At 46.6% G+C, this 25,443-nt stretch overlaps 1 pseudogene; it reads right to left on the minus strand.

The window, feature by feature from the left end:
• Positions 1–12,282: 12,282 nt before the first annotated feature.
• Positions 12,283–12,452, minus strand: LOC145337198 (U2 spliceosomal RNA; annotated as a pseudogene).
• Positions 12,453–25,443: the final 12,991 nt, after the last annotated feature.

A 25,443-nucleotide genomic window follows, 5' to 3' on the forward strand; every position in this document is an offset into this window, starting at 1 on the left:
CACGTAGCCCTCAAGGCCCCTGTTCAAAATCTATGATAAAAAGGGCTTCCATTCCCTAAATGGAGTGGAAACAGCCCACCACCTAAATGGTGTGTGACCATAAGATGAATATTATGCATGTTTGCGCCACACACCCAAGCAATGTGCATGACAGTTTAAATATTGAGGAGCTTTTGAGGGGTAACCAAGAAGGTAGATAAGGGCAGTGCAGATGATGTCTACATGGACTTTAGCAAGGCCTTCGATAAGGTACCACATGTCAAAGGTTAAATCTCACGGGATCCAGGGTGAGGTAGCCAATTGGACACAGAATTGGCTTCTTGACAGAATGTGGAGATGCCGGTGTTGGACAGAAGGTGGTTGTTGAGTGTTATTTTTCAAACTGGAGGCCTGTGACCAGCGGTGTGCCTCAGGGATCAGTGCTGGGTCCACTGTTATTTGTCATTTATATTAATGATTTGAATGAGAATATAGGAGGCATGGTTAGTAAGTTTGCAGATGACACCAAGATTGGTGGTATCATGGACAGTGAAGAAAGTTATCTCCAATTGTAACGGGATCTTGATCCATTGGGCCAGTGGGCTGACGAATGGCAGATGGAGTTTAATTTCGACAAATGCAAGATGATGCATTTTGGTAGATTGAACCAGGGCAGGACTTACTCAGTTAATGGTAGGGCACTGGGGAGAGTTACAGAACAAAGAGATCTAAGGGTACAGGTTCATAACTGCTTGAAAGTTGAGTCACAGGTGGACAGAGTGGTGAAGAAGACATTCAGCATGCTTGGTTTCATTGGTCAGAACATGGAATACAGGAGTTGGAATATCTTGTACAAGACATTGGTAAGACCACATTTGGAATACTGTGTGCAAGTGTGGTCACCTTATAGGATATTTTTTAACTAGAAAGACTGCAGAAAAGATTTGCTACTGGGACTTGATGGATTGAGTTATAAGGAGAGGTTGGATAGGCTGGGACTTTATAGGAGGCTGAGGGGTGATCTTATAGAAGTCTATAAAATAATGAGGGGTATAGATCAGCTAGATAGTCAATATCTTTTCCCAAAGATAGGGGAGTCTAAAACTAGAGGTTTAAGGTGAGAGGGGAGAGATACAAAAAGGTCCAGAGGGCCACTTTTTTCACACAGAAGGTGGTGAGTATCTGGAACAAGCTGCCAGAGGTACAATTGTACAGGTGGGTACAACTTTGTTTTTTAAAAAGCATTTAGATAGTTACATGGGTACAATAGGCATAGAGGGACATGGGCCAAATGCTGGCAATTGGGATTAGCTTAGGGATTTTTAAAAAAAGGGTGGCATGGACAAGTTGAGCAGAAGGACCTGTTTCCGTGCTGTAAACCTCTGTGACTCGATGAGGAGCTCCGATGTCCAGAGGACTTTGAGGAGGACCCTAGGGTTCAGGGATGGCTGCTGGGGGACATGAGGTACCCATTTCAGACATGGTCAATGACACCTGTGAGAAAACCTGAGACTGTGCTGGAGTCCCGATTTAATGAGGCCCACATTGCCATCCGTACAATAATGGAGCGGTGCATAGGGCTCCTCAAAATGCACTTCAGGTGCCTGGACTGCTCTGCTGGGGCCCTCCAATATAGTTTCTGATATTGTCCAGCGATGTGGTACAAAGAACAACACAGCACGGGAAACAGGCCCTTCGGCCCAACGAGCCCACGTCGCCATTTCAACATCGTGAGTCCCCTCTCCACCCATGACCCTTGTCTATGCTTATGGCACTCCACATTGGAAACCAGATTGAGGGGAGACTAATTTAGGGACAATTTGTTACACCAATCAGCCTAAGAGCACATCTTTGGGGTGTGGGAGGAAACTGGAGCACCCGGAGAAAACCCACGCAAGCACGGGGAGAATGCGCAAACTCCCACAGACACCGGCCCAAATCCATGTATCTGTACAGATAACAGTGATAGTCACTGAGCTGTCGAGTTGCCCGTCAGCTGGTCCAGTTTAAGCGTACACTAATGACGTGAAGCACTAGGCTACTCTCGAAACATCCAGGAGCAGCCCTCGCACGACCCACTGTGTGTATGCCCCTTGTTGGACAACAAGGCGGACCATAGCACCTGTGAACATGCACATCCTTATACAAACATTCAAGGGAATCCCCAGAAGCTCAAAAGTAAAACAAGTGAGCCAGAAAATATGTTGGAAGGTCCATAGGAATCAATTGATTCCCAGGAACGTCCCAAGGCTCCTGAACCTTATTTAAAACAGTCTCCTATATCCCTCCATCCCTATCCCGCTCATATGCCTATCTAAGAAGTATCTCTTAAACACTCCAGCGTGCCTGCCTCCACCACCTTGCTTGGCAGAGCATTCCATACCCCCACAACCCTCTGTATGAAAAACCTCCCTCTAATACCCGAATAATACTTTGCCCTCCTCACCCTAAGCCCGTGGCCCCTCGTAATGTGTGTTTCCAATCTAGGAAATAGCTTACCGCTGTTTACTCTATGTATACCCTTCATAATCTTATATACCTCTATTAGATCCCCCCTCAGTCTCTGTCTTTCTAGGGAAAACAGCCCCAATTTGCCCAATCTTAATAACCCAGTCCTTCCATACCAGGCAGCATCCTGGTAAACCTCCTCTGCACTCTCTCCAGGGTCTCCACGTCTTTCCAGTAGTAAGGCGACCAGAACTGGACACAGTACTCCAAATGTGGCCTAACCAACGTCCTATACAACTGCAACATTAGACTCCAGCTCTTATACTCTATACCCCTTCCTATAAAGGCTAACATACCATAAGCTTTCTTCACAATATTCTCCACCTGTACTGCCACCTTCAAAGACTTGTGCACTTGCACCTCCAGGTCCCTCTGCGATTTTATACTCTTTATAGGTCTATCCTTTATCATATAACTCCCCCCTACATTATTTCTCCCAAAACGCATCACCTCACATTTATCAGGATTAAATTCCATCTGCCATTTATCTGCCCAATATACCAGACTATCTGTATCCTGTTGTATTGCTTGACACGGCTCCTCAGTGTCTGCCAGTCCAGCCATCTTCGTGTCATCTGCAAACTTGCTGATCACACCACGTACTCCCTCTTCCAAGTCATTTATGTATATTACAAAGAGAAGAGGTCCCAGTACTGAGCCCTGCGACACACCACTAGTGACAGACCTCCAGCTAGAAAAGGACCCTTCCACTGCTACTCTCTGTCACCTCTTTGCAAGCCAGTTCTCAATCCATCTAGATACCTGTCCTTGTATCCCATGAGCCTTAACCTTTTCAACCAACCTACCATGAGGGACTTTGTCAAACGCCTTACTGAAATCCATATAGATGGCCTCAACGGCTCGTCCTTCGTCAACCGTTTTTGTCACCTCCTCAAAAAATTCTACCAGATTCATAAGGCAAGACTTCCCCTTGACAAAGCCATCCTGCGTATCCTTAATCAGATCGCAACGCTCTAAATGCGTACACATCCTATCCCTAAGAATCCTCTCCAACAACTTCCCTACCACTGACGTCAAACTCACCGGCCTATAATTACCAGGGTTATCCCTCCTACCCTTTTTAAACAACGGTACCACATTTGCTATCCTCCAGTCCTCTGGAACCTCACCTGTGTCCAAAGAAGAGACAAAGATTTGCGTCAGAGGCCCAGCAATTTCATCTTTCACCTCCCTAAGCAGCCTGGGATAAATACCATCAGGCCCTGGAGATTTATCAGTTTTAATACTACCTAAAAACCCTAACACTTCCTCCCTCGTAATGGATATTTCCTTCAACTGGTCTACAGCTCCCCCCAAGACAGTACCAGACATCAAGCCCCTCTCCTTCGTGAATACCGACGCAAAGTATTCATTCAGGATCTCCCCCATTCCCTCAGACTCTAAGCACAATTCCGCTCCTCTGTCCCTGAGGGGACCGATTTTTCCCCTAGCCACCCTTTTGTTCCTGACATAGGAGTAAAATGCTTTTGGATTTTCCTTAATCCTGTCTGCCAAAGCCATCTCATGCCCCCTTTTTGCCCTCCTAACTCCCCGTTTGAGCTCTCTCCTACTCTGTCTGTATTCCTCCAATACTCTCTCTGTTCCCAGTTGCTTAGACCTAACATACGCCTCTCGTTTCTTCCTGTGGTGTGTGCTGTGCCCCATAAAACCTGGCGCAGAAGCAAGGAGACCTTGTGGTGGAAGAGGACGTGGAGGCTGACCGGACATATGTCGCTGTGGAGGAGGCTCAGGTTTAAGGTGCGACAGTCAAGGTTAAAAGATTTACGAGGCAAGTTTTTTTACACAGAGGATTGTGGGTGCCTGGAACTCACTGCCAGGGGACATGGTGGGAGCAGACACAAAAGTGGCTTTTAAGGGATATCTGGACAAATTACATGAATAGGATGGGAATAGAGGGATATGATCCCCAGAAGCGTCGGGTGTTTTAGTTCTGTCTGGCAGCATGGTGATTGCAGGCTTGCAGGGCTGGAGGGCCTGGTCCTGTACTGGAATTCTCTTTGAGACCACCCAGCAGCAGCAGGAGGAGGGGGACAATGCCGAGCAGCACCGAGGGGCTGGAGGGCAGCAAGGATCAGGCATGCCGGGGAGACCCTGGTCACCAGGCACTTTGCTGCACGTGAGTTCCATTCCACACTCCCCCCCACTCCCCCCCCTCCCCTCACCAAAGTCCTGCAATCACCTTCAACATTGTAACACCAGAGTGGTGGGTGTGGGTAAACTGTGTCAGTGACTTCCTTTGGCAGGCAGGAGGGTGACGACAACTCGCTCAGCACCATCATAACGATGCCCTGGGGCAAACTAGTCTGACCCCTACTGAGCTCCGCGTGCGTACCAGTACCTGGACTGACTCAGATTTGTATAGTGGGTAAGGGATCAGTAAATCCCCGTACAGGGTCCTGGAGGGGGGGGGTGGGGTGGGGTGTGTGTGTGGAAGGGAAGGGGAGGGAATCTCTCGTGGGTTCTGGAGATGCCATGCCTTCATTTTCTCAGTGACACAGCATTGAGGGGTCTCCGCTACTCACTCCAGCAATTGTCAGGGTAACAGTATTCCTGTTCGAGGCGAATCTGAGACAAATTAGACACAGATGAGTGATGAAAAACATTTATTGTTGACAATAAAAGCATCTTATTGAGTTCGGTTACGAGTTATGAGTTATGAGTGGTGTGCCTCAGGGATCTGTTTTGGGGCCACTGCTGTTTGTAATTTTTATTAATGATCTGGATGAGGGTATAGTTGGGTGGATTAGTAAATTTGCTGATGACACCAAAGTCGGAGGTGTGGTAGATTGTGAGGAAGGGTGTCATAGTTTGCAGGAAGACTTGGACAGGTTGCAGAGCTGGGCCGAGAGGTGGCGGATGGAGTTTAATGCGGAGAAGTGTGAGGTAATTCACTTTGGTAGGAATAACAGATGTGTCGAGTATAGGGCTAACGGGAGGACTTTGAATAGTGTGGATGAACAGAGGGATCTAGGTGTATGTGTACATAGATCCCTGAAAGTTGGGAATCAAGTAGATAGGGTTGTTAGGAAGGCATACGGTGTCTTGGCGTTTATTGGTAGGGGGATTGAATTTAGGAGTCGCAGCGTTATGTTGCAACTGTACACAACTCTGGTGCAGCCGCACTTGGAGTACTGTGTGCAGTTCTGGTCCCCACATTACAGGAAGGATGTGGAGGCTTTGGAGAGGGTGCAGAGGAGGTTTACCAGGATGTTGCCTGGTATGGAGGGGAGGTCCTATGAGGAGAGACTGAGGGATTTGGGGTTGTTTTCGCTGGAAAGAAGGCGGCTAAGAGGGGATCTTATTGAAACATATAAGATGATTAGAGGTTTAGATAGGGTGGACAGTGATAGCCTTTTTCCTCGGATGGAGAAAGCTAGCACGAGGGGGCATGGCTTTAAATTAAGGAGGGGTAGTTATAGGACGGATGTCAGGGGCAGGTTCTTTACCCAGAGGGTGGTGAGGGATTGGAATGCCCTGCCTGCTGCGGTTGTAAATGCGCCTAGTTTGGGGGCGTTTAAGAGATCTATGGATAGGTTTATGGACGAGAAGGGATTGGTTTAGGTTAGTGGGTCATTGTTTTTAACTGGTCGGCGCAACATCGTGGGCCGAAGGGCCTGTTCTGCGCTGTAATGTTCTATGTTCTAAATGCTAGCACAACATGTGACCAGGAAACGTTAAAGTGCATAAATATCATCTACCGAATGCTGCTCTTTACCCGTGGCATCTGAGTGCTGCTACAACTTCTTAACCTTATGTGACCTACATCTATATCTTGGTGTCTCAGCAGGCCTGTGATGTCCTTGGCAGGTGTCCTCTGGAGGGTTTGGATCTTGAGGGCCCTCGCTGGCTTCCAGGTGTCTGGAATGTATCCATGACACCCTCTTAAACCTGCTATCCCTGAGATTCTCTGGTGTCAGAAAGGGGGGAGTCAGAAGGTGTAGTCACAGCCACATTCTCCCAGCTGGAAGGCCCCCGGCATGGGCTGGAGCCCTTCATCTTCCCTTGGGATTCCTGTGGGCCCCTGGGTCATGTGGGATGGCGGTGGTTCTGCAGTGAACTCAGAAGCTCTGGCGTCACCAGGCTCTGCCAGTCCTGGAGGACTACCTGCATCTGACTCATGGTGATCGACTTAAAGCTATCCAGGTCTGTTTAACTATCCTTCTGTAACCCTAATGAGGCGGTTTTGACAGACAATAGCAATAACCTGAAATAACCAAGACTAGCTTGATTGTAATGCTGCTGACACAGAGTCTGTGGTGTACCAACAATGTGGGGCTGATAGCAATGAGCTGGCATTGTGCCAGTCTAACATTGCTCCTTGGGTGCTGTGAGCTGATTGCACATTAATGTAAAAAAAAAGCTGAGTAACATAAGATCACAATCTTCCTGGCATAAATTGTATCTTCAATCTAGTAAATTCGGGACAACAGCTGGATTATGCAAGGTTGTTCTGATATTGAAGAAGGATGTTCCCCAGTTAAGAAGGGCCAAGCAGAATCAGGACACAAGCCCAGATTTTTGCTCCTGTCTTGGGCACAGCAGGATCCATACCAAGCTTCAACCAGTGATTCAACCAGAAAGAACGTTTTCTATGGTGCCTCTGTAAAAGTTGGTGAGAGTCGTAGCTAAAATGCCAAACTTCCTTAGTCTTCTGAGACACAGTAGAGGCATTGGTGGCTATAGTGTCAGCATGGGGGAGCAGGACAGGTTGTTGGTGATCCGTACACTTAAACTTGAAGCTCTCGACCCTTTCCACTTTGTCCCCAATGATGTGGACGGGGGGATGTTCTCCTTTACGCTTTTTGAAATCAGTGATGATCTCCTTCCCTTTGTTGACATTGAGGGAGAGATTATTGTCACCGCACCAGTTCACCAGATTCTCTATCTCATTCCTGTACTCTGTCTTGTCATTGATTGAGATTCCACCCATTACAGTGGTGTGGTCAGCAAACTTGAGACTCAAATTGGAGGGGAATTTGGCCGCACAGTCATTGATGTATAAGGAGTATAGTGAGGGGGCTGAGAACACAGCCTTGTGGGGCACCGGTGTGGAGGATGATTGTGGAGGAGGTGTTGCCTATCCTTACTGATTGTGGTCTGTGAGTTAGGAAGTTCAGGATCCAGTCGCAGAGGGAGACCCAGGCCATGGAGCTTGGAGATGAGTTTCATGGGAATAATGGTGTTGAAGGCTGAGCTGTAGTCAATAAATAGGAGTCTTAAATAAGTGTCCTTGTATATCTAGGTGTTCCAGGATTGAGTGCAGGGCCAGCAGGGCCAGGAATATGGCATCTGCTGTGGACCTGTTGCGGTGGTAGACAAACTGTAGTGGATCCAGCTAGTCCAGGAGGCTGGCATTGATTCGTGCCATGACAAGCCTTGATGTATGGAGTGAATGTTAAAGATGGTGGATGGATGCCAATCAAGTGGGCTGTTTTCTCCTGGATGGTATGGATCTTCCTGAGTGCTGTTGGATCTGCACCCATCCAGCTAAATGAAGACTATTCCATCACACTCCTGACTTGTGCTTATAAGCGGAGGACACCATTTAGAGAGTCAGGAGATGAATTTCTCACCACAGATATCCTGACCTGTGACCAGCTCTTGTAGCCACAGCATTTATGTGGCTGGTCCAGTTCAATTTCTGATAAATGGTAACCCCCAGATAAGGAGGGATTTAGTGATGATAATGCCAGTGAATGTCAAGGGGAGATGCTTAGGTTCTCTGTTCACAACCAAAACAGAAAATGCTGGAAAATCTCAGCAGCTTTGAGAGCATCTTTGGAAAGAAAGTAGAGCCAACATTTCAAGTCTGGACGACCCTTCATTAGTATTTTGCTTTTATCTTAGATTCTCTCTTGTTGGAGATGTTCATTGCCGGGTAATTGTGTGTGAAAATGTTACTTGCCACTAATCTGCCCAAGTAGGATGTTGTCCATGTTTTGATTTTTTTGAGCTCTGATTCTCTTCCCTACTATGTCGGCTTATCAAGAAATTCACAGTGGCTTCCCAGTCACCTAATTAAAATTACCATCACATGCCAATTGTTTTATTGAAACACAACATGTATATGTAAAAAAGGACCGTGTCAGCTTTGGCTGGATAACCTTGCTGTCTCCTTAGGAGAGCAGGTTAAGTTATGAACAGTCAATTCGCAGGTAAGTAACCTGGCCAACCCGATATCCGCCTGGTGGCTCAGGTTAAAATCAACTCCACATGTTGACCTTTGCCTATCACTTCAGCTGTTTGTTAGGTGCTCATTAAACTGGACTGTGGCCAATGATTAAAGCTGCAGCATCAGCATGATCACAAATAGATCAAGAAAGGCTCTTTAACAAGGAAGGGATAAAGAGTCATGCAATCTCTCCTGAAAATTCCAATTGTTCCTTTTCTTCTCTGTCCCCAGAAGAAAATATATAATAGTGCCAAAGAAATCATGTGCAAGTGCCGTAACTGCCTATTGTTATGAAGTTAGAATATAATGAGACACCCATTAATATTTATTAATTGAGACATTTATTTTAATGTGTATTTATCCTTCCCAGAATTTTTTAAAACGTACTTTATCCTTTTCTTGAAAATATTCATCAGTCCCATTATTGGAAACAAAAGAAATATAATTTCATTTTGCCAGAAGTCAGTTGTGACAATTACAATCCCATGTATCTAAAAAGCATTTAGCGAATTCCTAAATTTTGATTTTTTTATTCATTCATGGGACATTGGCTGGCCAACATTTATTGCCCATCCCTAGTTGCCCAAGACCAGTTAGAGTCAACCACAGTGCCGTGGCTCTGGAGTCATGCGAAGGCCAGACCGGGTAAGGATGGCAGATTTCCTTTCCTAAAGGACATTAGTGAACCAGATGGGTTTTTCTGACAATCGACAATGGTTTCTTGGTGACCTAAATTCTTAATTCCAGATTTTTAAAATTTAATTCAAATTTCACTGTCTGCCATGGCAGGATTTGAAGCCAGGTCTCCAGCGCATTAGCTAAATTTCTGGATTAATAGTCTTGCAATAATACCACTAAGACATCACCTCCCCTCATTTCATCTCATGCTCTCATTCTTTATCTCAAACTTTTCCAGAACAGAATCCTCCCAGCAGGACTGATGGAACCCCTGAGAAACATTCATATTACATTAAAACATTAAACCACAAAAAAAATTATTATTATTTCACAACAGATGATACAAACACATAAAAGCAAACTTTAAAGATGTTTCCATATCTTATAAATAAACATTTATAATAAGAAAGTTATTTTTTCCCTCTTGTTCTAAGCTCTGTGTTGTTCCTCACTCTCTTCTAATCAACCCAAACTTTTGTTAATTCTTTTTGTTAATTCACAGTTAGAGCAATTCCAGTTAGCACTGAATTATCTGGGCCCTCAAGTAAGACTCCAGTGTTACACTCACAAGGTAAGATGGTTATTAACTGGCCAGTTTGATCACATTATCAGAAAAGTAAGAAACATAGGGTTTCATCCCAAAACACGAAGGGGGGTGATATTATCAAAAATATTCTCTCAGTACGAGAGGTGGTTAGCACTGCTGCCTCACAGCTCAAGGGACCCTGGTTCAATTCTAGGGACCCTGGCTTGGGTGACTGTCTATGTGGAGTTTGCATACTCTCCCCATGTCTGCATGGCTTTCCTCTGGGTGCTCCAGTTTCCTCCCAGTCTGAAAGACATGCTGGTTTGGTGCATTGGCCATGCTAAATTCTCCCTCAGTGTACCCAAACAAGCGCTGGAGTGTGGCGACTAGGGAATTTTCACAGTAATTGCTGTTTTACATTAAGCCAACATGTGACTAATAAATAAATACACCAGAGTTTCAGGACTGTTTTTTTGATGAGTTTGAAAATGCAATATTATGACACACTTTTGGACAGAAGTGTGATTTCAATCCATAACCATTACCATCTAGAATGACAAGGTTTATTGTCTTTATTCATCAGTGTCACAAGTAGGCTTACATTAACACTGCAATGAAGTTACTGTGAAAATCCCCTTGTTGCAACAATCCGATGCCTGTTCACAAAACTGAGGGAGAATTCAGCATGGTCAATGCACCTAACCAGCTGGTCTTTCAGACTGTGGGGTGAAACTGGAGCAACTGGAGGAAGCCCACGGACATACAGAGAACATGTAGACTCTGCACAGTGACCCAAACTGGGAATTGAATCCAGGTCCCAGGCGTTGAGGAAGCAGTGCTTGTGGCATTTGGAAAAAGAGACAGATATGCAGATAGCCTTGGCTGGAAACTATGGCACAGTCATTTCCTTTGGAATGTAGGATCAGACACAAGCAAGGTGGTTGAGGCAGACACACTAGGATCATTTTAAGACTTATCTAGATCACCACATGAACAGGCTGGGAATAGAGGGATACAAACGGATGGTCTAGTTAGGAACACATGATCGGTGCAGGCTTGGAGGGCCGAAGGGCCTGTTCCTGTGCTGTATTGTTCTTTGTTCAAAGACCATCATTCATCGAGTTGATGACCCTCCAGCAGCAGTTGACAGTTGTCTCCGTGTGCGTCCCTGGAAACTGCCTGTAGAAAACAGAGTCCTGTGTCACAGAGCTGCTTGGGATGAACCTCAACAAATGCCCTGTATCTCACTCCAGATGTCCTTGGCAAAGGCATATTTCACAAGGAGGTGTGCAACCATCTCATTGTCCCCGCAGCCACTTCCAGTGCGGTGTGTGGTGGTGTTGAGACCTCAGGTGTGCGTGAAGGATTTGATGGGAAGTGCCCTTCTCACCACCAACTAAGCAGTTTTTATACGAGAGGGCGGCGGAGGCAGGTCGAATGGGGAGCTGGTGATTTGAAAGAAGGAATGTGCAGCAGCAGAGTTGTGAGGAGAAGGCAGGGAAATAGCAGCAGGTGTTGGGAGAGCTGGTGCAGAGGTGGGAATGGGCTGGATGTGGCGTGTAAGTGATGGTGTGAACGTGCAGGTAGATGTCAGGAAGTAAGTGTGAGATTTGAGGTGGGCGGTGGGTGTGATTTGAAGAGCAAGCAGTAGGGGGAGCTGAGAGAGTTGTGTGTGGAGCTGGTGTGTGTGGTGTTTGTAAAATCTGTTGTCTCCTGTCTGGAGACAATACACATCTCTTTAAGCTATGCTGATGCTACCTCTGCTCACATTGTCTGCATCTTTAAGACTTGAATAGCAGGTTAGCTGTGAAGAGTTGCATGCTAATCAGTGTTGTGTAAAGTGTGTGTGACTTTACCTGCCCTTCTGTGATCAGAACCTTGCACACACCTGAGGAAGGAACACGGTTTCCGAAAGCTTGCGAGATTACTATCAAGTAAACCGGTTGGACTGTAACCTGGTGTGGTGAGACGTCTTACTGTGTGTGAAGCTGGCAGTGAGCACGTGTGGAGAGGAAGTGTTTGTTTGTAAGAGACAGAGCAGAGTTGGGCAAGCAGAAACTGATAGGCGAGTTGGGCAGACATGAGGACGGCCTGAAGCGGGATGTGGGGTTCACGTCAGACTAGGTGTAAGCGCCGCCACCGTTTGGCCTGGAGACAATTTCTTGAAGCTGCGATTGCCACTGGAGACAGGGACAACGTGTGTACGTGTAAAGAGTGGCATTGCGAGCGTTATGTTGCAAGCGATGGCGCGTTTGTGAAGCCAACCGTCTGCAGTCACTTGAGGAAAGAAGGAGCAGCGCTGGGAAAGCTGGTGATAGCAAATAAAGCCTGTTGGACGACATCAGAGTGAGTTGTGCGAGAGCTGTTTTTTGAAGTTTGAGGATGTCCCCAGAAAGGGGGGTGGTGCACCGTTCCCGGAGATACTGCAATACCAGGCCGATACGTGGAGTGGACGGAGCAAGCCCCTATTCCATCTCCCTGCTCCAAAAATCAATTTAATATATGGTCCCCAGATAAGGGACGTATCAGATATTAAACTGATAAGAACAGATTTTTTTTCAAAAATATACTTTATTCATAAAAATCTCAATTAATCTATTGCAAATATACAGGGCTTCGAGTAGCAAAAACAACGTGGAATCAAAATATTTTTACAGATCTGTACAAATTACAATGACTACATTTCAAAACTTAAAAACTATATCCATGCCTCAATATTTACATATTTGTGCTAATTCCAATCATTACATTTCAATACTTAAACTATATACATGCCTCAATAAATTACTGTGCGCCGTTAGTGCTCAGATTGGCACACAGTTACGCAGGTCGAGGGTATTCTGCAGCTCCTGGGCCCTCGGTCTGCCTCCGTTGGAAGGCCTTACAGTGTGGCCTTTCCCCATTGTGCCTTTGCGGCGGCTGCCCCAAGCTTCAGCCCGTCCCTCAGCACGTAGTCCTGGACCTTGGAATGTGCCAGTCTGCAACACTCGGTCGAGGACAGTTCTTTCCGCTGGAAGATCAGCAGATTTCGGGCGGACCAAAGTGCGTCCTTCACCGAGTTGATGACCTTCCAGCAGCTGTTGATGTTGGTCTCGGTGTGCGTCCCCGAAAAAACAGCCCGTAGAGCACAGAACCCTGCATCACCGAGCTGCTCGGGACGAACCTCGACAAATACCACTGCATCTCACTCCAGACCTTCTTTGCAAAGGCACATTCCATAAGGAGGTGTGCGACCGTCTCATCAGCCCCGCAGCCGCTTCGAGGGCAGCGTGCGGTGCTGCTGAGACCTCGAGCGTGCATAAAGGATCTGACGGGGAGTGCCCTTCTCACCACCAGCCAAGCCAGATCTTGGTGCTTGTTTGTCAGTTCTGGTGATGAGGCGTTCTGCCAGATGACACTGACAGTCCGCTCAGGGAACCTTCCGACAGGATCCGCCGTCTCCTTCTCTCTCAGGGCCCCAAGGACGTTAGGCGTTGACCACTGCTTAATCGCCTTGTGGTCAAAGGTGTGTTTCCGGAAAAATTCCTCCACGAAGGACAGGTGCCGCGGAACGGTCCAACTACTCGGAACGTTCCGCGGCAGTGTGGCCAGACCTATCCTCCGCAACACTGGGGACAGGTAGAGCCTCAAAACAAAGTGGCACTTGCTGTTGGTGTACCGAGGATCTACGCACAGCTTGATGCAGCTGCACACAAAGGTGGCCATCAGGATGGGGGCGGCGTTGGGAATGTTTTTCCCTCCGTTCTCTGGAGATTTGTACATCACTTCCCTCCGGACGCGATCCATCTTTGATCTCCAGATGAACTTGAAGATGGCCCTCGTCACTTCTGCCGCGCAGGATTTGGGGATAGGCCACAACTGCGCCACGCACAATAACCCGGACAGCACCTCGCACCGGATCACCAGGTTTTTCCCTGTCATGGAGAGCGAGCGTTGCTCCCACAAGCCCAGTTTCTGCCTGGCTTTGGCGATGCGCTCATCCCAGTTTTTGGTGGATGCCCCTGCCACTCCGAACCATATCCCCAGCACCTTCAGGTAATCTGCTCTGACAGTGAAGGGGACAAAGGATTTGTCGGCCCAGTTCCCAAAGAACATGGCCTCGCTCTTTCCCTGGTTGACTTTGGCTCCCGAGGCCAGCTCGAACTGCTCGCAGACCTGGAGGAGCCTGCGAACAGACGAGGGGTCCGAGCAGAACACAGCCACGTCATCCATGTACAGGGAGGCTTTGACCTGCGTGCCTCCGCTGCCTGGGATTGTCACCCCTTTGATGCCTGGGTCGCTTCTGAGGGCCTCGGCAAAGGGTTCAATGCAACAGACAAAAAGGACGGAGGAGAGAGGGCAGCCCTGTCTGACTCCAGACCTGATTTGGAAGCTATCTGTTTCCTCCCCATTGATTGAGACTGCGCTACTGATGTCCGTGTAGAGCAGCCAGATCCAATTGCGGATTCCCTCCCCAAAATGGGCTTTGGGGAGGGAATTTTGGCCTTTTCACCGTCAGAGCAGATTACCTGAAGGTGCTGGGGATATGGTTCGGAGTGGCAGGGGCATGCACCAAAAACTGGGAGGAGCACATCGCCAAAGCCAGGCAGAAACTGGGCTTGTGGGAGCAACGCTCGCTCTCCATGACAGGGAAAAACCTGGTGATCCGGTGCGAGGTGCTGTCCGGGTTATTGTACGTGGCGCAGTTGTGGCCTATCCCCAAATCCTGCGCTGCAGAAGTGACGAGGGCCATCTTCAAGTTCATCTGGAGATCAAAGATGGATCGCGTCCGGAGGGAAGTGATGTACAAATCTCCAGAGAACGGAGGGAAAAACGTTCCCAACGCCGCCCCCATCCTGATGGCCACCTTTGTGTGCAGCTGCATCAAGCTGTGCGTAGATCCTCGGTACACCAACAGCAAGTGCCACTTTGTTTTGAGGTTCTACCTGTCCCCAGTGTTGCGGAGGATAGGTCTGGCCACACTGCCGCGGAACGTTCCGAGTAGTTGGACCGTTCGGCGGCACCTGTCCTTCGTGGAGGAATTTTTCCGGAAACACACCTTTGACCACATGGCGATTAAGCAGTGGTCAGCGCGTAACGTCCTTGGGGCCCTGAGAGAAAAGGAGACGGCGGATCCTGTCGGAAGGTTCCCTGAGCGGACTGTCAGTGTCATCTGGCAGAACGCCTCATCACCAGAACTGACAAACAAGCACCAAGATCTGGCTTGGCTGGTGGTGAGAAGGGCACTCCCCGTCAGATCCTTTATGCACGCTCGAGGTCGCAGCAGCACCGCACGCTGCCCTCGAAGCGGCTGCGGGGCTGATGAGACGGTCGCACACCTCCTTGTGGAATGTGCCTTTGCAAAGAAGGTCTGGAGTGAGATGCAGTGGTATTGGTCGAGGTTCGTCCCGAGCAGCTCGGAGACGCAGGGCTCTGTGCTCTATGGGCTGTTTTTTCGGGGACGCACACCGAGACAAATATCAACCGCTGCTGGAAGGTCATCAACTCGGTGAAGGACTCACTTTGGTCTGCCCGAAACTTGCTGATCTTCCAGCTGAAAGAATTGTCCTCGATCGAGTGTTGCAGACTGGCACATTCCAAGGTCCAGGACTACGTGCTGAGGGACGGGCTGAAGCTTGGGGCAGCCGCCGCAAAGGCACAATGGGGAAAGGCCACACTGTAAGGCCTTTTAACGGAGGCAAACCGAGGGCCCAGGAACTGCAGAATACCCTCGACCTGCGTAACTGTGTGCCAATCTGAGCACTAACGGCACACAGTAATTTATTGAGGCGTGTATATAGTTTTAAGTATTGAAATGTAATCATTGTAATTCACACAAATCTGTAAATATTGAGGCATGGATATAGTTTTTAAGTTTTGAAATGTAGTCATTGTAATTTGTACAGATCTGTAAAAATGTTTTGATTCTACATTGTTTTGCTACTCAGAGACCTGTACATTCGCAATAGATTAATTGAGATTTTTATGAATAAAGTATATTTTTAGAGAAAAAAAAATTGACGGGCTGCACTTGGTTACATTTCAGCTTCGTTTGAAGCGATTTTTTAAAGCGATATCTGGGCCTTTTGGCTCAGATGCAAATGAGATCCAGCCTTGGAGGAGGAGCTGCACCTCCTCCAATCAGGCCTGGGACAGGAGGTGAGAGCCCTGTCTGTCCGCTCGGATCGGGAATGTCCCAACTTGTTGGGACTCTGAATTGGCTTTACTTGATTGGATTGGAATAAAGTTTTAAAAAAAATCTGTTCTTCCGCTGGAGCATCGTGCAAGTCATTAACCAGTCGGTACTTTGTCCCTGGAGTAGCAGGCAAAACATTAACCAGTCGGGGAAAGGTCTGGCTACTCTCCCTGCCCCCTCAAGAATGTCCTGACAGGCTACCCCCCTCAACAGTATCCAAAACAGTATACCTGTCTGAAAGGGGAATAGCCACAGGAGACATTCCTGTCTGCCTCTCCTGGCAGTCACCTATCTGAACCTGTCACATGTTTACAATTTCCTTAACTTTAATGTTTTAGAACAAAGAACAAAATCAGCCCGGGAAACAGGCCCTTCAGCCCAACGAGCCCACGCCACCATCTCAACACCACCAGTCCCCCTCTCCCCCCACGACCCCTGTCTAATGTTTTATGGCCATCCAGATTGAGGGAATCTGATTTAGGGACAATTTATTCCTGCCAATCAGCCTAACAGCACATCTTTGGGGTGTGGGAGGAAACTGGAGCACCCGGAGAAAACCCACGCAAGCACGGGGAGAATGCGCAAACTCCCACAGACACCGGCCCAAATCCATGTGTCTGCACAGCAATCAGCGATAGTCACTGAGCTGTCGTCTTGCCCAGTATCTTGTCCAGTTTAGGCACACACTAACGACATGAAGCACTAGGCCAATCTTATATACCTCTATTAGATCCCCCCTCAGTCGGCGTCTTTCAAGGGAAAAGAGCCCCAATTTCTTCAATCTTTCCTCATACCCCAGTCCTTCCACACTAGGCAACATCCTGGTAAACCTCCTCTGCACTCTCTCCAGAGTCTCTACGTCCTTCCGGTAGTAAGGCGACCAGAACTGAACACAGTACTCCAAATGCGGCCGAACCAACGTTCTGTACAACTGCAACATTAGACTCCAGCTCTTATATTCTATACCCCTTCCTATAAAGGCTAACATACCATAGGCTTTCTTCACCACACTCTCCACTTGCACTGCCACCTTCAAACACTTGTGCACTTGCGCCCCAGGTCTCGCTGCGATTCTATACTCCTTACGGGCTTACCCTTTATCATATAACTCCCCCCTACATTATTCCGGCCAAAATGCTTCACCTCACATTTATCTGGATTAAACTCCATTTGCCATATATCTGCCCAATCAACCAGCCTATCAATATCCCGTTGTATTGCCAGACACTGCTCCTCACTGCCCGCCAATCCAGCCATCTTGGTGTCATCAGCAAATTTGCTGATCACACCACTTACTCCCTCTTCCAAATCATTTATATACACTACAAAGAGAAGAGGTCCCAGTACTGAGCCCTGCGGCACACCACTAGTGACAGACTCCAGCTAGAAAAGGACCCCTCCACTACTACTCTCTGTCACCTCTATGCAAGCCAGTTCTCTACCCATCTAGATACCTGACCACATATCCCATGAGCTTTAATCTTCTATACCAACCTACCATGAGGGACTTTGTCAAACGCCTTACTGAAATCCATATCGACGACATCAACGGCTCGTCCTTCGTCAACCGTTTTTGTCACCTCCTCAAAGAATTCTACCAGATTCGTAAGGCAAGACTTCCCCTTGACAAAGCCATGCTGCGTATCCTTAATCAGATCGCAACGCTCCAAGTGCGCATACATCCTATCCCTAAGAATCCTCTCCATCAACTTGCCTACCACTGACGTTAAACTCACCGGCCTATAGTTACCCGGGTTATCCCTCCTACCCTTTTTAAACAACGGTACCACGTTCGCTATCCTCCAGTCCTCTGGGACCTCACCTGTGTCCAAAGAAGAGACAAAGATTCGCGTCAGAGGCCCAGCAATCTCATCCCTCGCCTCCCTAAGCAGCCTAGGATAAATGCAATCGGGCCCCGGAGATTTATCGGTCTTAATGCCCTCTAAAAGCCCCAACACTTCTTCCCTTATGGTGCTCAGTTCCATGGTATTAGATACATTACAGTTCAGTACTTCAAAAACTATATACGTTCCTCACATTTCACGGTGTGCTGTTTTTACAAAGTTGGTAAACACAGTAAAAAGTCTGACGACACCAGTTTTAAGTCCAACCGATTTATTTGATAGTAAATTCACTACCTTTCGGGGTTAGTCCCTTCGTCAGGTGAATGGAGAGTTCTGGCCTCAGACAGAGCATATAAAGCACAGACAGTTTACAGATTACTGATTAGAATGCGAATCTTTACACCTAACCTGCTGTTCAAGACCTGAAGTGGTTGACAATGTGAGTGGAAGGAGCACTGATCACAGGTTAAAGAGATGTGTATTGTCTCCAGACAGCACAGTGAGTGAGGTTTTGCAAACCCAGGCAAGTCACAGGGGTTACAGATAGTGCGACATGAACCCAAGATCCCTGTTGAGACCGTCCTCATGTGTGCGGAACTTGGCTATCAGTCTCTGCTCAGCGACTCTGCGCTGTCGTGTGTCGTGAAGGCCGCCTTGGAGAATGCTTACCCGAAGGTCAGAGGCTGAATGCCCGTGACCACTGAAGTGTTCGCCAACAGGAAGGGAACAGTCTTGCCTGGTGATTGTCGAGCGATGTTCATTCATCCGTTGTTGTAGCGTCTGCATGGTCTCCCCAATGTACCATGCTTCGGGACATCCTTTCTTGCAACGTTGGCCGAGTTGCAAGAGTCCAGCGCCGGCATATCCACATCATGTTGACAAAGTTGCACACAGTTACACAGTCTGTGGGTTTTTTACATTTACTGACCCCTTGGTCTGCTTTGATTCAAAGGCTTTAAATGGTGGCCTTTCCTGATTGTGCCTTTGTGAGCTTGAGAGTGTCCCTCAGCACATAGTCCTGGAGCTTGGAATGTGCCAGTCTGCAACACTCGGTCGAGGACAAATCTTTGTCCTGGAAGATCAGCAAGTTTTGGGTCAGCTTCTTCAATCCATAACCCCCATCGAAATTCGATAACTCTTTGCAAAACGCGAGCCCTTGGTTTTGATCCTACACTTGATCTTAGCCAAAAGGCTGGGAAGGGAGCCTCAGTAATTTGCTTTTATTGACTCTCCCCTGCCAGCTAAGTAAGGAATTTGATTTGATTTATTATTGTCATGTGTATTAGCCTAAAGTGAAAAATATTGTTTCTTGTGCACAATACAGACAAAGCATACCGTTCATAGAGTACAATGGGGAGAAGGAAAGGAGGGGATGCAGAATTTAGTGTTACAGTTGGAGCTAAGGTGGGGAGAAAGATCAATTTAAAACAATGTAGGTCCATTGAAAACTCTGATGGCAGCAGGGAAGAAGTTGTTCTTGAGCCAGTTGGGGCATGATCTCAGACTCTCATATCTTTTTCCAGACAGAAGAAGGTGAAAGAGAGTATGTTCGGGATGCATGAGGTCTTTGATGATGCTGTCTGCTTTTCCGAGGCAGCAAAAACGTGCAGAGTGTAGATGATTTAGGATGAGAATGGAAAAGGACAATGAACAATCCAGAGTGAGATTAATTGAGTCAAGGAAAGTCTACACAGAGAAGCATACTGCTCATAGGGAAGGAAATTATTTAGTAAATTGCATTTGTGTTTATCCCGGTCCAATGCCGGCATCTCCACATCTTGACAACTATTGACAGACTTGTTCAGAACCTGGGATATTTCGTAAAATATATCCCAGATATATATCACATGATGGCAAGGGACTACAAAAGGTTGTGAATGTAGCCCAATTCTTCATGCATGCCAACCTTCCATCCATTGACTCTGTCTGCACTCACTGCTGCCTTAGCAAAGCAGCCAGCATAACTAAGGACCCCACACATCCCGGACATTCTCTCTTCCACCTTCTTCCATCAGGAAAAAGATATAAAAGTCTGAGGTCATGTACCAACCGACTCAAGAACAGTTTCTTCCCTGCTGCTGTCAGATTTTTGAATGGACTTACCTTGCATTAAGTTGATCTTTCTCTACACCCTAGCTCTATAGTAACACTACATTCTTCACTTTCTCATTTCCTTCCCTATGAACGATATGCTTTGTCTGTATAGCATGCAAGGAACAGTACTTTTTACTGTACATGACAATAACAAATCAAAAGATAGCTGGTCTGTATATTAAGTTATCACAGCTTATTAGAACTGTTTGAAATTTGGTTTCCAATCAAACACAGCTTTTTATTAATATGGAATACAGGAAGAGACGACAGGTGTGCAAGTTAGGTTGATTGGCCGTGCTAAATTGAGTGAGGGGATTAACAGGGTAAATAATGTGAGGTTACAGGAATAGGGCCTGCGTAGGATTCTGGTCGGTGCAGGCTCAATGGGCCAAATGGCCGCCTTCTGCATTGTAGCGATTCTATGATTCTAAACAAATGTGATAAGAAAAGGTTCTACCTTCTGTAATAAAAACATCTAATATTGTGATATTTCTTCTATAGCCAGTAAATTCTTTCTCATTTTTACAGGTATTTAAGGTTTAAGCATCTTCTTCCGTTGTGCAGTAATGACGCTGAGGGCTTAGAAAAATGTGTCTTCAGGAAGTGATTTACCCTCCCTCAAGAAAAATATATTTCTTCATCTCTACCTCTGCAAACTTCCAAACGGCGCGGCTCAGAGCATTCTCATGTAAGTGTACTCAGCTGTGACTTGGTGGATATTAAAAAAATGATTTGTCTGTGTGAAATGCAAACAGAAATCTTTGTCAGTTAACTTCTGTTTTTACAAGGAATATTCATAGGAACAATGGAACATATAATGAAAACAAAACTCTAAACATATTGGTTCCAGGTATAAAAGTCCACAAGCAATTGAGATTGTACAGATCACATTGCAGGTTCAATCCTTTGTGTCCTGTTTAGCTGTTGGTCACCAATTAAGCAACTAGTTTAACTTATGTACCTTTTAGCAAAGTAAAACATCTCGAGCATAATCAAACACAACTTAATGTCACACTGCGGATTGTAGAAGCGTTTGAAAGGTGTGTGGACATGAGTACGTGCTTTCAAAATGCTGATGTTGATAATTCAGTTGAAATCAAGATTCTACTGACTGCTGCTCACAAGATTCCCACTATTCTCACTGGCATGTCCAATGGTATTTTCCCTAATACTAAGGTAAAATGTAATGGACGCTGAAAATCTGAAATAAAAGCAGAAAATGCATGAAACACTCAGCTTCAGGCATCATCTGTGGAGAAAAGAAAGTAATCATTTCAGATCTATAATCTTTAATCAGAACTGAGCAAAGTGAGAAACGTGATCGGTTTGAAGGGAAGAGAGTTGGGGAACAGAACATGGGTTAAATCAGTGATAGGGTTGAGGGCTGGCACGATGAAATGTTTAAAACATTCATGGCTCTCAGCCAGAACAGGAACAGAGAAAGAGGTGTTTCAAGGAGCTGTGAAGAGGAAAACAAAAGGTCACAGGCCTCGATCAAAAATTATTGAACACAGTGTTAAGTGCAGAATATTGTAAGTTGCCCAGTGAAAAGAGGTGCTGTTTCTCAAATTTAATTGAGCTTTTTTGGAGCATGACAGGAGGCCCAAGAATAGAATGAGGGCAAGGTGGCGATTCACGATGAGGTGATTGGAAGCTTAGGATCATACTTGTAGATTGACGAGAATTGTTCTGTCAAGTATTCACCCACTCTGTTTGGTCTCCCCATTGTAAAGCAGGCTGCATTGTGTGCAGCAAATGGAGTGTACTAAGTTGGAAAAAGTACAATTGCAATTTCACCAGGAGAGAATATTTGGTGCTTTGTATGGTCAGAAGGTAGATGGCAAGAGGGATTTCCCACGCGTGCGTGAGAAGGTGCTGTGGGAAGGGGAGAAATGTTGGGGGTGACCAGGATATCAGGGAGCGAGTATCCTTTTTTGAATACAGAATGAGGAGGGGAAAGTACTGTTGGCACCACACTGGAGGTGGCTGAAATGGTGGAGGGTCATCCATTGCAAATAGAGACTGGTGGACTGGGCGAGGGAAACCCTATAATGATTCTCGTAGGAAGGGCAAGGAATGAGAGCAGAAATGCATGACAAAGAAACAGACGTGGTCAAGAACCCTCACTGACCATGATGGCAGTGATTCTGCAGTTGAGGATAAATTAATTTGTTGGAATGGCTGATGTAGAAGTTTGATTCATCCATAGAAACCATAGAAAATTACAGCTCAGAAACAGCCCTTTAGGCCCTTCTTGTCTGTGCCGAACCATTTTTTGCCTAGTCCCACTGACCTGCACTTGGACCATATCCCTCCACACCCCTCTCATCCATGTACCTGTCCAAGTTTTTCTTAAATGTTAAAAGTGACCCCGCATTTACCACTTTATCCGGCAGCTCATTCCACACTCCCACCACTCTCTGCGTGAAGAAGCCCTAATATTCCCTTTAAACTTTTCTCCTTTCACCCTGAACCCATGCCCTCTGGTACGAGGTCCCCTCGTAGCCGCCTTCTTTCTAACGAAAACAACCTCAAATCCCTCAGTCTCTCCTCATAGGACCTCCCCCCCATACCAGGCAACATCCTGGTAAACCTCCTCTGCACCCTCTCCAAAGCCTCCACATCCTTCCTGTAATGTGGGGACCAGAACTGCACACAATACTCCAAGTGCGGCCGCACTAGAGTTTTGTACAGTTGCAACATGACGCTGCGGCTCCTAAATTCAATCCCCCTACCAATAAACGCCAAGACACCGTATGCCTTCCTAACAATCCTATCTACTTGATTCCCAACTTTCAGGGATCTATGTACACATACACCTAGATCCCTCTGTTCATCTACACTATTCAGAGTCCTCCCGTTAGCCCTATACTCTACACATCCGTTATTCCTGCCAAAGTGAATTACCTCACACTTTTCCGCATTAAACTCCATCCGCCACCTCTCAGCCCAGCTCTGCAACTTGTCCAAGTCTCCCTGTAGACTAAGACACCCTTCCTCACTATCTACCACACCTCCGACTTTGGTGTCATCAGCAAATTTACTAATCCACCCAACTATACCCTCATCCAGATCATTAATAAAAATTACAAACAGCAGTGGCCCCAAAACAGATCCCTGAGGCACACCACTCGTAACTGAACTCCATGTCGAATACTTACCAACAACCACCACCCTCTGTCTCCTATCCACCAGCCAATTCCTAATCCAATTTCCTAGATCACCCTCAATCCCATACATCTGCAATTTCTGCAGAAGCCATTTATCTATATAAATGGTAAATAGCTGAGGCCCCAGCACCGACCCCTGCGGCACCCCACTAGTCACCAACCGCCAATCCAAATAGCACCCATTGACCCCCACTCTCTGCCTCCTATTTGACAGCCAATCCTCTATCCACGCTAACACCCTGCCCCCAACTCCATGCCCCCTGACCTTCTGCAATAACCTCTTGTGAGGTACCTTGTCAAACGCCTTCTGAAAATCAAGAAAGACCACATCCACCGGCTCTCCTCTATCCACTGCCCTAGACACATCCTCATAGAACTCCAGTAAATTTGTCAGGCACGACTTCCCCTTAACGAAACCGTGCTGCGTCTGCTCTACCAAACAATTCTCCTCAAGATGCCTCGCTATTTCCTCCTTGATCACGGATTCTAACATTTTACCTACAACAGACGTTAAACTAACCGGCCTATAATTCCCCGCCTTTTGCCTGCCACCCTTCTTAAACAACGGCGTAACATTAGCCATTTTCCAATCTTCCGACACTTCCCCGGAATCCAGCGACGTTTGGAAAATAATCACCAAGGCATCCACTATCACCTCTGCCATTTCCTTCAGAACCCTTGGATGCATTCCATCCGGTCCTGGGGACTTGTCCACAATCAGTCCCTCCAGTCTGTCGAGCACCGCCTCTCTAATAACAATAATGTCATTCAGGCCCTCCACTCCTACCATCTTTCCATCGCTAACACCCGGCAAATTATTCACGTCCTCCTCCATGAAGACCAAAACAAAAAAGTTATTCAGGGCCTCAGCCATTTCCCCATCCCCTACCACTAAGTCCCCCTTCTCATCCTGTTCTGCGCTGTAATGTTCTATGTTCTATGTTCTATGTTCTAAGGGTCCAACGTTCACCCTAGTCAGCCTCTTCCTTTTTATGTATTTATAAAAACTCTTGCTATCCTTTTTTATATTAAGCGCTAGCCCAGCTTCATAGTTTATCCTACTCTTCTTTATCAATTTCTTTGTCATTCTTTGTTGACATTTAAACCTCTCCCAATCCTCTTCTCACCCACTACTCTTAGCTACTCTAAACACATCCGCTTTTAATTTAACACTTTTCTAACACTATCACCAAAGTGCTCACCTACCTCCAAATCTAACACCTGGTCTGGTGGTTTATTACCCAATACCAAATCCAATGTGGTCTCACCTCTTGTTGGCCTATCTACATGCTGTGTCAGAAAACCCTCCTGCACACATTGGGCAAAAACTGACCCATCTAAAGTACTCCAGTCAATATTTTCCAGTCAATATTTGTAAAGTTAAAGTCCCCCATAACAACCACCCTGTTACTTTCGCTCCTATCCAGAATCATCTTTGCAATCCTTTCCTCTACATCTCTGGAACGTTTCGAAGGCTTATAAAAAACTCCCAATGGGGTGACTTCTTTCCTGTTTCCAACGTCAGCCCATACTACCTCAGTAGATGAGTCCTCATCAAATGTCCTTTCTGCAATGGTAATACTGTCCTTGACTAACAATGCCACACTTTCCCCCTCTTTTACCACCTTCCCTGATCTTACTGAAACATCTAAACCCTGAAACCTGCAACAACCATTCCTGTCCCTGCTCAATCCATGTCTCCGAAATGGCTGGAACATCGCAGTCCCGGGTACCAATCCTGCTGCAAGTTCACCCACCTTATTCTGGATGCTCCTGGCGTTGAAGTAGACACACTTCAAACCACCCTCCTGCCTGCTGGTACACTCCTGAGACCTTGAAACCTTATTCATGACCTCACTACTACTACACTGGAGCTACAATTCAGGTTCCCATCCCCCTCCTGAATTAGTTAAATTAATGAAAGTGCTTAGGATTGGGAGAACTGTATTGTGACAGATAGAAAACTGTCAGCTGAGAGGAAACAAAGAGTAGAAATCAATGGGCCGTTTTCAAATTGGGAGTCAGTAACTAATTGGGTGCCCCAGGGATCGGACCTAGGACACTAGCTATTTACAATATATTAATGATTTAGATGAGGGAACATAATGTAACATCTCAAATTTTACAAATGATACCAAGTTGGTTCGGAGGGTGAACTGTGACAAGGATGCAGAGATCCTTCAGCATGATCTGGACAGGTTGGTTGAATGGGCAAATCACTGCAGAGGCAGAATAATTTGGATAAATGTGAGGTTATTCACTTTGGAAGCAAAAGC

Source organism: Carcharhinus amblyrhynchos, unplaced genomic scaffold (genome assembly GCF_965287045.1).
Source record: "Carcharhinus amblyrhynchos unplaced genomic scaffold, sCarAmb.v2.hapA scaffold_44, whole genome shotgun sequence".
Lineage (NCBI taxonomy): Eukaryota > Metazoa > Chordata > Chondrichthyes > Carcharhiniformes > Carcharhinidae > Carcharhinus > Carcharhinus amblyrhynchos.